This window comes from Palaemon carinicauda, chromosome 2, assembly GCF_036898095.1.
Source record: "Palaemon carinicauda isolate YSFRI2023 chromosome 2, ASM3689809v2, whole genome shotgun sequence".
Classification (NCBI taxonomy): domain Eukaryota; kingdom Metazoa; phylum Arthropoda; class Malacostraca; order Decapoda; family Palaemonidae; genus Palaemon; species Palaemon carinicauda.
The window spans coordinates 55598132-55612847 of NC_090726.1; the positions used below are offsets into that span (position 1 = coordinate 55598132).

The following is a 14716-nucleotide window of genomic DNA, read 5'->3' on the forward strand; positions in this document are numbered from 1 at the left end:
ATTAACAGAGATATGATTATAGAATTTGCTGAAATGAATAATCATAGAATCCCTAAAATCTTTTATTTCAAAAAAAAAGAATATATAGAAAACTGACACAGAGAAGCCAAATATGGAGAATATAAATAGATATCATTGGCAGTGAGAAAAGATTTTTCTATCCAGTTGAAGATGTAATCGTATTAAACAAAGGAAAGCCAAGCGGCCATAACTTGGTGAGAAATAGAATTTTGTAAGACCTAAGTAAAGGAGAGAAACTAGTTTTGTGAAAGAAAGTAAAATACTGTAATAAGAGAAAACGCTGAGAAGTTTAATTTGGCAATACAAAATAGTTACTCAAAACTACATAAGGAAATGGAAGGAAGTAAAATGATAAATAAATAAACAGTAATTAAAAAGATAATGAAATCAACACAAGTGATATGTGGAAAAGTTCCTAAACAAGATCAAAGTAAACTCTCAGAAAAGACCTAAAAAATAATAAAGAAGAGATTAAACATAAATGTAAAATCCAAGAGAGAAGAAATAGAATTACTAGAATTATCCAAATTAATAAGCAAACTATAGATATTTGTATGCAAAATCCAAAAACAATTAGGAAACTAAAAAAGAATAATGCATTAACTTGATGAAAATAAGACTTAAAAGAGGGCACCAACAGATGTTTGCCTCAAGTTCTTAAAAAGGAAGTATTATCAACAAAACAAGGAATGATGAAAATTGCTTGGGATTTCTACACAATACTATGCAATAGTGATATAAGATATAACTTTGTCAATAGAAATCATGAAACTCATGAGCTGGTACTAAAAGTAGAGTAGGAGAATTCAAGAAAGCAGTAAAATGTATGAAAAGAGGCAACGCAGCAGGATAAAACACCCTGAAATTGATTTAAATAATAAATTAAGGTAATTTCATGATCGTAAATCTCACTGAACTTAAAGCAACAATTCAGAAACCCTAATTCTCGAAATTATCAACAATTACCACCGAATAATTTACTCTTAATAACATATGAAATATTCTTAATGATTGTATCAGGCAGAAGAAATAGACAGCTAGACTTTAATCAACTACGAGAGGAAGCAGGTTTGAGAAACACATATTAAACAAGTGAAAATATTCATGTAATCAATCAGCAAATGGAAAAATCTAGGAAGTAAGCCAGACTATTATATATAGCATATAAAAAATTAAGAGAAAGTTTTTTATTGACCAGACTCCCTCTCTTCAGCCGTTGTCCAACTGCAAGTAGCTAATTCAGTAGCAGGCAGCCATGACAACTGCCGGCCGGCAGTAGTGACAACTGCTGGCAGGCAGCCATGACAGCTGCCGGCCGGCAGTCATGGCAAGTGCCGGCCGGCAGTCATGATGGCTGCTGGCAGGCAGCCAGGGCAGCTGCCGGCCGGCAGCTGGAGGACATATTGGCTGTGAGTGGGAAGTCTGTTACCAAAGGCTCTTCAGTTCTCCCTTGGACTGCTAGCAACAGACTCTGTTACCTACCAGGCCGGCACAGATTGGTGCTGACTCAACCAGCAGCACGCCGACTGTACTGATACTGGTGGCCAGCAGTGCCAGCCGGCAGGGTATAGATAGGACCTTGCTGGCGACTGTACTGTAGCTGGATGGAATCTTGAATATTACATTCTCCCCTTCCATTTGAACCTTCTTTCTGGAGAAAGGTAGTAAAATTAGACTTTTACATCCATATTTACTGTATATATACACAGTATTAGGTAGCCTTTTCTCCATGCTATCTCTCTCTCTCTTCTAGCTAGCAGGGTGGATGTGGCGGCAAAACCTAGCTATGCCGACGGCATGCCGACTGAACTACAGTATATGTTTATACAGGTAGTTAGTATATTTGCAGTAAAGGATATACTGCAAATAGAAAGCTACTGTATATTTTATACTAGTAGTGTTTTCCAATATATTTTGAGTATCCTAACCAAGTATTTGTGGAACCCAATCTCATATTGAAAGAATTTAATTTCTTCAAAAATCCTGATTAAAAATCAGTCTTCAGATTACCCTGCAATATTGAAATTTTTAAGGACTGGAGATTACACTCCCAACCCTTAATCCTTTCACCCCCAATGGACGTACTAGTACGTTTCACAAAACTCATCCCTTTACCCCCATGGACGTACTGGTATCTCCTTGCAAAAAACTGCTATTTACATTTTTTTTGCATACTTCTGATAACTTTAGGAGAAACTTCGGGCATTTTCCAAAAGAAAGAGACCAATCTCACCTCTCTATGACAAAAATTAAGGCTTTTAGAGCACTTTGAAAAATAGATATTGCAAAATGTTTTTGAAAAAAAAGGCCGGGGGGGTGGGTTAAGGGTTGGAAAGTTCCAAATAGCCTGGGGGTAAAAGGGTTAAAAGGCAGAGCCCTTATCCTTGAGTCTCCATGATTAGAAAACTCTTTGATATAATATTGTAAGGGAGGTCACAACAAATAGGTTGGGTGGGATACACAAATATATGTTTATTTTTCCCCAGTCCAGTTGGCATCATGCCCGCTGGACCGTGCAGTCAGATGCTTGCCATAAAGCCAGCACATTGGCTGGATCACACAATATATAATTATACAGTAGCCAGTTATTTGCAATATAGTACATACTGAAAACAGAAAACTACAGTACGATTATACAGGAGTTATTTCTAGCATATCTTGGGTACCCTTCTGCGAGCTTCTGCTGGTGCAGCTTTTATATTGAAGGAATAGTGTTTCTTCATTAAGCTGATTGAGAAATCAGTCATCCTTACCCCACAGTGTTTAGTATAAAAGGGATAGTGAATTATACACTTATCTATCCCTAGGGGTGAGAACCCCCCTTTTTTAGTTGGAGTTCCTTTGATAAGGGAATCTCCTCACATTTAATACTGAGTGGAGGCAACAGCATTTGTTTGCAGAGGATACACAAGTATGTGTCTCCTACTATCCCTTTATAGCTTGTTATCCTAAGCTATTCTGTTTAGATACAACTTTTGATACATTGGTTATCAGTGAGATAATCAATCGTATACTCATTTTGTTTTCCTTTCTTTACAGGAGGAACACCAGATGTCATGTGTTGCAGTCTTCTGCAAAACTAAGATCAAGTGTTTTTACGGACATAATGCAGGCAGGTTTCATGCCCCCTGCAATATTATTTCCAAACCCCTGCATTATTGGAACCCGCAGGCTTACAAAGTATGTCGGACCTCATTGTCCGAGGGTTTCAAGAATCCCAAGTCGGTAGAGACTGGGGATGCAGCTCGTTTCAAGCTACGCAACTGGGTGAGAGTCTTTCAGAAAATATCTCTGGGAAATTACCTGGCTAATGACAGGATGCATAGGATACTTTTTCCAACAGCAAGTAAGGAAATAGTGGTACCCCAGAGACGAGGTACATCGCCCGACGGCCAGATAACCTTTGGGAAGGAGGGCAGAAAGCGCCCACGGGAAGAAGGGGAGAATGACGGGTTGGAATTGTCTCCGTCTATACCGGCTCTAGAGCCAGCGACATCGATATCTTCGCCTTTTATCCCTCTATTAAATGGAATGGACCAGTTATGGGCCCAAGTGAAGAATCTAATAGAAAACTTTTGCAAACAGAGCGAAAAGCAGGAAGCGAAATGCAATGTAGAGCCTTGTAAAGCTCCACTTGTCGCTCCTCAGGGGTCATACAAACGACCCATAGATCAAGACCTTCTGACATGCTCCAAAACCAATCAATGGAGGTTTGCAGAGCTGATGCCGATTTTAAACGGCAAACTCTACATCTCGTAGAAGAAGCTATTATCTTCCAACATCTGGGGTAAACACCTCTTTCCAGATGAGGTTAGTCAGGAAAGTGATTAAGAACGCCACCACGGAGAAAGTAGGACTTCTCTAAAAGTGGGGCATCCTTTCAAAAAGAGAGTCTTCCACGGTTGTGGGTCCCCAACCTAAGAGGAAGACGGAAAGTTCTGGAAATTCATTTGGGACACTACAACTGTGGGAAGTTGTTGAACAGCTCGAAATGAATTTCCAGACCTTTCCGTCTTCCTCTTAGGTTGGGGACCCACAGCCGCTGCCACAGGCAGGTGGTCAAAAATATAATCCTACTGATCAGTCGAAGCCTAGAAATGCTTCTGGTAGGAGGGAGGTTCCTTTAGCATCGCTGGACCTTCGATCCTTGGGTCAATGGCCTAATCAAGATGGGACTGAGATGGGAGGTGGAGATGTCTCTACCACCATTTCCTCAACTCCTCCTATAATCCAAAACCCTCCTGGAGGAATTTACCTGAGAGCTCTAGAGCGTACAGGTAGTAAGGAAACTATAGTCTACCGAATTCCAGGGAAAGCCGTTGTGTGTCTACGAGAAAGACTCCAGAAAATTCAGAGTCATTCTGGACTTGTCGCCACTCAACAAGTCCAAATAAAACAATGAATTCAGAATGTTTATCCTTCTGAACATAAGGACCCTGTTGCAAAAAAATGGTGTCCGCAGTCTTACCAGACCTGGAAGTCGTCTATTGGCAACTTCCAGTCAATCACCCTCTCCCCTCCTATCTAGGATTCAAGTTACACAAAGTAACGTATATCCCAGGAAAAACACTTGTCAGACTAGACACAGTCCTAGATATCTTCATAAAATTGGCAGACACAGTCACGCAATAATTAAGCCTAGGAAAGGTTCAAGCTACAATGTCCCTGGACGAGAGCCTGGGGTGGGCAGTGTACCAACCGTGTTTCACACAATTGTACATAATTCCTTTTGTATATATTATGCTTGTATCTTCGCTCTTCCCTTGCACTAAAACGAACATGAAAATTCATGTCTGGTTTTTCCTCTGTGATATTGTCTGTCTTGTGAACTTGTTATGTCCTGTTGCCTTGAGGTTTTGTATATAAAGGAGAGTGTTCTATAATATTATAACTCAGTCGTTTCCAACCTGCCTTTGAGTTCACAACCCTCCCTCGGCTCCGTCACATTGGTGACCCCGGAGTGACTCGCTCCTCCCCCCCCCTCCACCTTTCACCGTTACTATGACGCCGTTAACGCATACCTTCTGCAGCAGTACTCGCCGTCGCCAGCCACCCGTATAGCAATGCTTTTTCAGCTCTCTCAACAACCGTTGGGGGTACAAAGAGTTTCGCTCACCCTCGGGAAAATGACCAGTATTACTCGCCTGCAACCTGCCGCAGACGGCTCTTCTCGTGATGTGAACCCACTTCATGACCTTCAAACCTCCACCAACACCACCCTCCTCTGTGACGTCAGTACTGGTAGACCGCGACCTTGGATTCCTGCTCCCATGCGCCGACAGGTGTTTGATCTCATCCACGGCCTTTCACATCCCTCGTGCCGTTCTACTGCACAGCTGCTGAAGGCAAAGTTCATTTGGCATGGCATTTCTAAGGATGCTAAGGATTGGGTCCGTGCCTGTACTTCTTGCCAAACTTCCAAAGTACAACGACACACGGATTCAGGAGTGGGCACCTTTCCTCAACCTCAGCGTCGTTTCGCACACATTCACGTCGACGTTGTAGGCCCCCTACCCACATCACAAGGACATCGTTACCTGTTTACCGTCATCGACCGCTCCACTCGTTGGCCTGAAGCCATTCCCATGGAAACTGCAACGTCCGCCTCATGTACATCTGCCTTACTCTGTGGATGGATTTCAAGATTCGGTATCCCTGAGCATATTACTTCTGACAGGGGAACCACTTTCACCTCTCAATTATGGACGTCATTAGCGAATCTCCTGGGCATCACCCTACATCACACAACGGCCTACAACCCCGCTGCCAATGGAATGGTTGAACGTTTTCATCGCACCCTCAAAGCAGCTTTGATGTCCCGCTGCAAGGATTGCAACTGGTTTACTCAGCTTCCCTGGGTCCTCCTTGGACTAAGGACCACTCCTAAAGACGCCCTCGACGTCTCGGCAGCCGAAATGGTGTATGGCGACCCGTTGGTCGTCCCTGCCGAGTTTTTTCCTTCTACAACCTCCTCTGACGATCTCCAGCGCTTACGTCACGTCGTGGGAAAATTTACTCCGTGCCGCCAGACTTACAAGCCCCCAGCGAAGCATCACATACCAACGGACTTGCACTCTGCAACGCACGTCTTCCTGCGCAACGACACCAGCAAGCCACCACTAACGCCCCCTTACACGGGCCCTTTCCTTGTGATCCGACGCAATCCGAAAGTATTCCTCCTAAACATTCGGGGCAAAGAAGACTGGGTCTCCATTGATCGTCTAAAACCTGCTTATCTTCTGCCAGATGACCCGCCTATAGTTTGCCTCTCTAGATCAGGGCGCCCTATTTAACATGTACAGTATGTCATTTTTAGGGGGGGAGCCATGTACCAACCGTGTTTCACACAATTTTACATAATTCCTTTTGTATATATTATGCTTGTATCTTCGCTCTTCCCTCGCACTAAAACGAACATGAAAATTCATGTCTGGTTTTTCCTCTGTGATATTGTCTGTCTTGTGAACTTGTTATGTCCTGTTGCCTTGAGGTTTTGTATTTAAAGGAGAGTGTTCTATAATATTATAACTCAGTCCTTTCTAACCTGCCTTTGAGTTCACACCCTCACTCGGCGCCGTCACAGCAGCACCCAAGGTGGCTGGTCTATGAACATCCAAGGAAATGATCCCGTCCCCGGAACATCGCGGATGCAAGATAAGCTTCAAGAAGTCTCGATTCTCTCCAGCTCAAGGGTTTCAATGGCAAAAAAGTCATTGAATCCTGTGGTTACACCAACTCTCCTTTCCTTTGGGAATGTAAAAGGAGATGGCAAGGTCGGTCAAGAGACTCTGGTAATCAATCAGATTCCCAAAACACGAACAGGGAAGAACTCTGATCTCTCTCCAGTTCGCAATAGAGACAGTCCTGGTGCTAAGGCCACTGCTGCAAGATGCGTTGAGAGTCTGGAGAAAACAAGCATCAAACGCTCGAAGAGATCTAAAAAGACCGATATCGGTCCATCCTTAATCGCTTCCCTAACAAAGGTCAAAGCCCGAAAGTCCCAAGACCATGTTGGTCCTGTCATGAGTCGAGAAACTCTCCACGCAGATCACATTGTCTACGGCTGATCTGGGACTCCGAAGCAATAACGAGACGCTGCAATCGACGATGCTAGAGAACGTCTCATACAGTCTACGTGTAGTTAACCATCCCTTACCTAAAAGGATGGAACCTGTCAGCAGTTCATATACAACCGATCCGCAATGTGACAGTGGATGCTCTATTCGGGATCAAGCCGATAGAGTTAGAATGGTCCATGGACGCAGACCTATTCTCTCCCAAATGGGAACAAGTAGCTGAACTGCAGTCCGACCTCTTCATTACGAACGTCGTCAAGGCACTACCTCGATACGTAGCCCCATACGAGGATCCTCTAATAAAAATGACCGACATCATGTCTCTGAAATGGGAGGGATAGACTTAGGATTTCCAGTTCATCCCATCTAATCACCTGCTGAGAATCCTCAATAAGCTGAGATCCTTCCAGGGAGGAGGAGCTCTCTTGGCTCCCAGGCAGCCCAGGAGCAATCTGTCCTCTCTGAAAAAAGAACGGAGGCTGAGGCTGTCCCTAGTTCTGAACCCAGGACTACTTCAGAAAGTTCAGAGATTAATAGCGTTCGATTTATCATAAAGAACCCGAACCCTTCATTGCATGATTTTCTTGCCCTAGCGGTTAGGAAAAGGTTTGGGATCTCAGAAGGCAATATAGAATTCTTAGAAGAATACAACTAGAAGACAATATGAGTCATCATGGAAAAAGTGGGTTGCTTTTGTATAAGCAAAAGGACCGAAAGAGATTTCAATGAACTTCTGTATGTCCTTCTTTATCTGTCTTCATTACCAAGGTTTGGCGGCCAACACAATAACTACGTGCAAATCAGCCTTGACTAGACCTCTTCTATATGCTTTTCAATTGGACTTGGCGAATGAGAACTTTAATAAGATCCCGAAGTCATGTGCAAGGCTTAGGCCTGCAGCACCACCAAAGTCCATCATTTGGTCTTTGGACAAGGTCCTACATTATGCCTCATCCATGAACAAGGAAGATTTTCGCTTAAGGATCTAACCCAAAAGGTTATTTTTCTGTTTGCTATAGCCTCAGGGGCTAGAGTTAGTGAAATAGGGGCCCTATCTAGAGATGAGGGCCACATTCAGTTCGCAGAAACAGGAGAACTGAATCTCTTCCCTGATCCGATCTTTCTCGCTAAGAATGGGAGAATCTACCCTCTGAAGTTTGATGTCTCTCTATGTCCGGTAGAGTGTCTAAAGGTCTATCTTCGTAGAACTTCAGACTTCAGGGAAGGACAGCTCTTTAAAGGAGAAAACTCTGGATAAAACTTATCCCTAAAACAACTGAGGTTGAAGCTCACCTACTTTATTCGTAGAGCGGATCCTGACAGTACTCCCCCAGGTCATGATCCGAGAAAGATTGCTTCATCACTGAACTTCTTTTAGTATATGGACTTTGAGCGTCTTCGTTCATACTCCAGATGGAAATCATCCAGAATGTTTTACAAACACTATGCAAAACAGTTCCATGAACTGAAGCACTATGAAGTGGCGGCAGCTAGTATATTAAAACCTGCCCCCTAATTAATGTCATAAACAGTTAATTGCTTGGGACTTTGAATGTCCTCGCTCATATACTTGATGAGAGTCATCCAGAGTGTTCTACAAACACTGTGCTAAGCAGGTCCATGAACTGAAGCAGTATGTGGTGATGGTCGGGTAGAGTATTTAACCTGCTGTCTAATTCTACGATGAACAGCTAATTGACTGGGACTGTTAATTAAAGGGAGAAGGGATCATCTCTCATAGTGTGACCTCCTTTGAATAAATGTTACCATGGTGACACCAACTCTTAAAAAATCCCTGTTGTTGAATTACACAGAAAGCACTAGTGACATGTGTACGTAGTACACAGTGTAGATAGAAGTAACCGGTACAGGAAATATGAAGAGAAATTTTATTATAAATTTTCTTCAATCTGAGAGTGGCACTCATCATTTCTTTCTTCCCAAGAAAGAAGGATAATCTCTGTACATGTATCATGCTACATTCGTTTTATTTGCAAATTCACTTAGATATTTCTTGAATATAAGTGTCTATTAGAATGTAATTGCATCCTAATTCGCCCGACAATTGCATGATTAAACGTCCAGAGTATGTACTCTTCATATATTTGTATGCTCACAAACAATGGATATAAGAAACACTGATAAGTACTTGATAATATTCACAAATTACGAGATAGTTTGAACATCCAGTGTATACTTATGTTTGTTCATACAATATATGATAACCTTGAGACCGCTTTTCTACTGCCTAGAATGACTCTTCCTTGTAGGGGTCAGGAAGCACTAACATCGTGTATGATTAGTGATAATGACAGATAACGGTAACATCATTTGTGTTGATTGGTCCAAATGATCATAGAAATGCTGACCCAAGGTTAAGGCATTGATGAAAATCCACAGATACACTAATGCTCTGGTATGCTTCCATCAGGATGACATGGCTTAAGCCCAAAAAAACGGATTTTGAGCGAAGAGAAAAATCTATTTTTGTGTGAGATCGCCATGTCGTCCTGATGAACCCACCCTTCTTTTCTAAAAAGAAAAGATCGTCACAGTATTCCTCCCTGGGGCGTTGTATCTGTAGCACCACACTCAATGCTACAAGGAATGTCCGCCATCTTAGGAATGGTACTGTGGTGGTGGTCAATAGTAGTACGAGAACTGGGGTAACCTTGATAAGGCCCCCCTTCTATTCTGCCACGTCCCCCTCGAAGCATAAACGCTATTAGGGGTACAGATTGCTATGTGGCGTGTCAAGAATACGTCCTCTGATATTACACGATATCCTTGAGAGAAAATTTGAGGATATTCGCTCCAGGAGTTAAAATTCTGGGACTTAAAGGTTTAATTCTTAGGGAATATCACTGTAGTAACATATATCCCTTAGGAAGCTACTTTAGGAACTTCCATCAGGACGACATGGCGATCTCACCCAAAAATAGATTTTTAGCTTTGCTCAAAACCTGTTATATATATACATATATATATATATATATATATATATATATATATATATATATATATATATATATATATATATATATATTTATATATATATAATATATATATATATATATATATATATATATATATATATATATATATATATATATATATATATATATATATATATATATATATATATATATATATATATATATATATATATATATATATATATATATATATATATATATATATATATATATATATATATATATATATATATATATATATATATATATATATATATATATATATATATATATATATATATATATATATATATATATATATATATATATATATATATATATATATATATATATATATATATATATATATATATATATATATATATATATATATATATATAACAGGTTTTGAGCAAAGCTAAAAATCTATTTTTGGGTGAGATCGCCATGTCGTCCTGATGGAAGTTCCTAAAGTAGCTTCCTAAGGGATATATGTTACTACAGTGATATTCCCTAAGAATTAAACCTTTAAGTCCCAGAATTTTAACTCCTGGAGCGAATATCCTCAAATTTTCTCTCAAGGATATCGTGTAATATCAGAGGACGTATTCTTGACACGCCACATAGCAATCTGTACCCCTAATAGCGTTGATGCTTATGGAGGTGTAGACCCAAATGGTATTTTTCCTTTGTTTTTTATAAAGACAGCAGATTTCTTAGCTCCAAAGTTATCTGTTATTTTGCGCAAGTTAGCAAGAAGAGGAGCTTTTAGCACTAGTTGGAGAATTGGTAATGTTACTCCTCTATGTAAATGTGTTTGTGGTAGCTCAAGTCCCACTGATTACCGCCCAATTTCCATAACTCCCATATTATCTAAAGTTTTTGAACGTCTTCTGGCAAAACGTCTTAATAGGTTTGCTGAAGGTAATCATCTCTTCCCCAGTTTGCAATTTGGTTTTCGTAAAGGCCTTGGAGCATGTGATGCCCTTCTTACAATCTCCAATGCTGTACAGAAATCCCTTGATTGTGGTCGGGAAGTTCGTATGATTGGCCTTGATTTTAGTGCTGCCTTTGACCGTGTTAATCATGAGGCCCTTGTTTTCAAACTGAAACAGTTGGGAGTGGGTGGGTCGTTTCTTAGCATTATTATTGATTTTTTTAAGTAATAGATCTCAAAGAGTTGTTGTTGATGGGCACCATAGTGATTATAGGAATGTGATATCTGGTGTTCCACAGGGTAGTGTTCTTGGCCCATTACTTTTCATACTATATACACATGACATGTGGTTTGGCCTAGAAAACAAGCTTGTTGCATATGCAGATGATGCTACTCTCTTTGCATCAATTCCATCCCCTGAATGTAGATCTAGGGTTGGTGAATCCCTTAATAGAGATTTAGCTAGAATTAGTGCATGGTGCAAATTATGGGGTATGAAGTTGAATCCTAACAAAACTCAAAGTATGATTGTAAGTAGGTCAAGGACGGTGGTTCCTCAACATCCGGATCTCAGTATTGATAATGTTTCTTTAAATATGTATGACTCTTTCAAAATTTTAGGTGTGATTCTCGACAGTAAATTTACTTTTGAGAAACATATAAGGTCTGTGTCTTCTTCAATTTCACAAAAAATAGGCTTATTGAGAAAGTCTTTCAAGATTTTCGGTGATCAATCTATTCTGAAGAAGTGTTTTAATTCTTTCATTCTACCTTGTTTTGAGTATTGTTCTCCTGTCTGGTCTTCAGCTGCTGATTTTCATCTTAATTTGTTGGACAGAAACTTACGGTCTATTAAATTTCTTATTCCTGATCTAGATATTAATCTCTGGCACCGTTGTTCAATTAGTTCATTATGTATGTTGCATAAGATTTTTCACAACTCTGACCATCCTTTACATTCAGATCTCCCTGGACAATTCTATCCTGTTCGTAATACTAGGCAGGCAGTTAATTCTAATAGCCAGGCCTTCTCCATCACGAGGCTCAATACTATGCAGTACTCTAGAAGTTTTATTCCAGCTGTTACCAAGTTGTGGAATGATCTTCCTAATCGGGTGGTTGAATCAGTAGAACTTCAAAAGTTCAAAGTTGGAGCAAATGCTTTTTTGTTGACCAGGCGGACATAGTCTTTTTATAGTTTATTTATGACATATTTGTTTTTGATATTGTTGATAGTTTATTATATGACATGTCTGTTTTGACGTTGTTTCTTATTTTAGAATGATTTATTGTTAATTTGTTCTCTTCTTTTATTTATTTCCTTATTTCCTTTCCTCACTGGGCTATTTTTCCCTGTTGGAGTCCCTGGGCTTATAGCATCTTGCTTTTCCAACTAGGGTTGTAGCTTGGGTAGTAATAATATATATATATATATATATATATATATATATATATATATATATATATATATATATATATATATATATATATATATATATATATATATATATATATATATATATATATATATATATATATATATATATATATATATATATATATATATACGTCAAAATGTTAGCATTAATCCACAGTAGGTAACGCAGGGCCTCCCAAAAATTACGCATTTTCTCATTGACTGATATCAAATGAAATGGAAGTCCTCATGGTAAAAGCAACAAACATGAAATCATTTCCACAGATTGGAAACTGCATCAAAAGAAGACTTCGATTTTTTATAGGCATTTTGAAAGAGGATCTAGCTCTTATTGTTCTGGTGATTAAATCCATTGGTGAGTTCTCCAGAATGTAAATTTGAAAAAGTTACCTGGATATCTTTAATACCCCGTTCTCTTCCTTCAACAACACAAAATGAAGACTCTATAAAGTATTCCATACATTAAAGTTGAGGACTTTATGAATTACATTGCCACATCATATATTTAGAATATATTTTAAGATAAAATGAAAGTGTCTTTATTCTTTCAATTAGTTACATTTACAAACAGAAATGCTACCAAAATTACCCTATTTGATTTTTTTCCAAGTGAATAAACATATCTAGATAGAAATCACGTGCTACTCAATATATATATATATATATATATATATATATATATATATATATATATATATATATATATATATATATATATATATATATGTGTGTGTGTGTGTGCGTGTGTGTGTATATATATATATATATATATATATATATATATATATATATATATATATATATATATATATATATATTTTATTTATATATATATATATATATATATATATATATACATATATATATATATATATATATATATATATATGTATATATATATATATATATATATATATATATATATATATATATATATATATATATATATATATATATATATATATATATATATATATATATATATATTATATATATACATATATATATATATATATATATATATATATATATATATATATATATATATATATATATATATATATACAGTATATGAATATATATATATATATATATATATATATATATATATATATATATATATATATATATATATATATATATATATATATATATATATATATGAACATATATCACAAGCACACGTGATTTTAATTAATGTAAATATCACCCACGAAATGCATTTAATACCGAATTCTATCTTGGGAATACATATCCACTTGGAATTCATTTTATGGTAACAGCTTCTGGACGGGTGGTGATTCGAACCACCACCTGTACGGCTAGAAACCATGCTGGCAGGGACCCTACCGACTCAGCTATCAAGAGAGACTAAAAGTTTATGACAAGTCCCCCTACATATTCCTGTCGAATTCAGGATTCTGTTCATAGACTTGAAATAGACCCATCTCCACCATGATAGCTGAATCGTGAGTTTGCAACACGTGGTTATTTTAATGAACATATATCACAAGCACACGTGATTTTAATTAATGTAAATATCACCCACGAAATGCATTTAATACCGAATTCTATCTTGGGAATACATATCCAATTGGAATTCATTTTATGGTAACAGCTTCTGGCCGGGTGGTGATTCGAACCACCACCTGTACGGCTAGAAACCATGCTGGCAGGGACCCTACCGACTCAGCTATCAAGAGAGACTGAAAGTTTATGACAAGTCCCCTTATATATTCCTGTCGAATTCAAGATTCTGTTCATAGACTTGGAATAGACCCATCTCCACCATGATAGCTGATTTGTGAGTTTGCAACACGTGGTTATTTTAATGAACATATATCACAAGAACACGAGATTTTAAATAATGTAAATATCACCTACGAAATGCATTTAATACCGAATTCTATCTTGGGAATACATATCCACTTGGAATTCATTTTACGGTAACAGCTTCTGGCCGGGTGGTGATTTGAACTACCACCTGTACGGCTAGAAACCATTCTGGCAGGGACCCTACCGACCTATTCGTGGCCGAATGGGTTAGTCACTGTCTATATAAGCTTGCCGACCAGGGTTCGATTCCCGGCCGGAGCCAAGCTCTTGTCTTTGTGAGATTTCGCCTGGGGCTCTGATCCCGAGGTCGTTAAGAGAATCCAGACATTAATATATCAAAATATATATGGCTTATTTGAATATATATATATATATATATATATATATATATATATATATATATATATATATATATATATATATATTTATTGAT

The 14716-nt window shown here is 38.2% G+C and overlaps 1 pseudogene; it reads right to left on the bottom strand.

The window, feature by feature from the left end:
• Window positions 1–446: 446 nt before the first annotated feature.
• Window positions 447–14716, bottom strand: part of LOC137616652 (uncharacterized) — a 35241-nt pseudogene continuing 20971 nt past the window's right edge.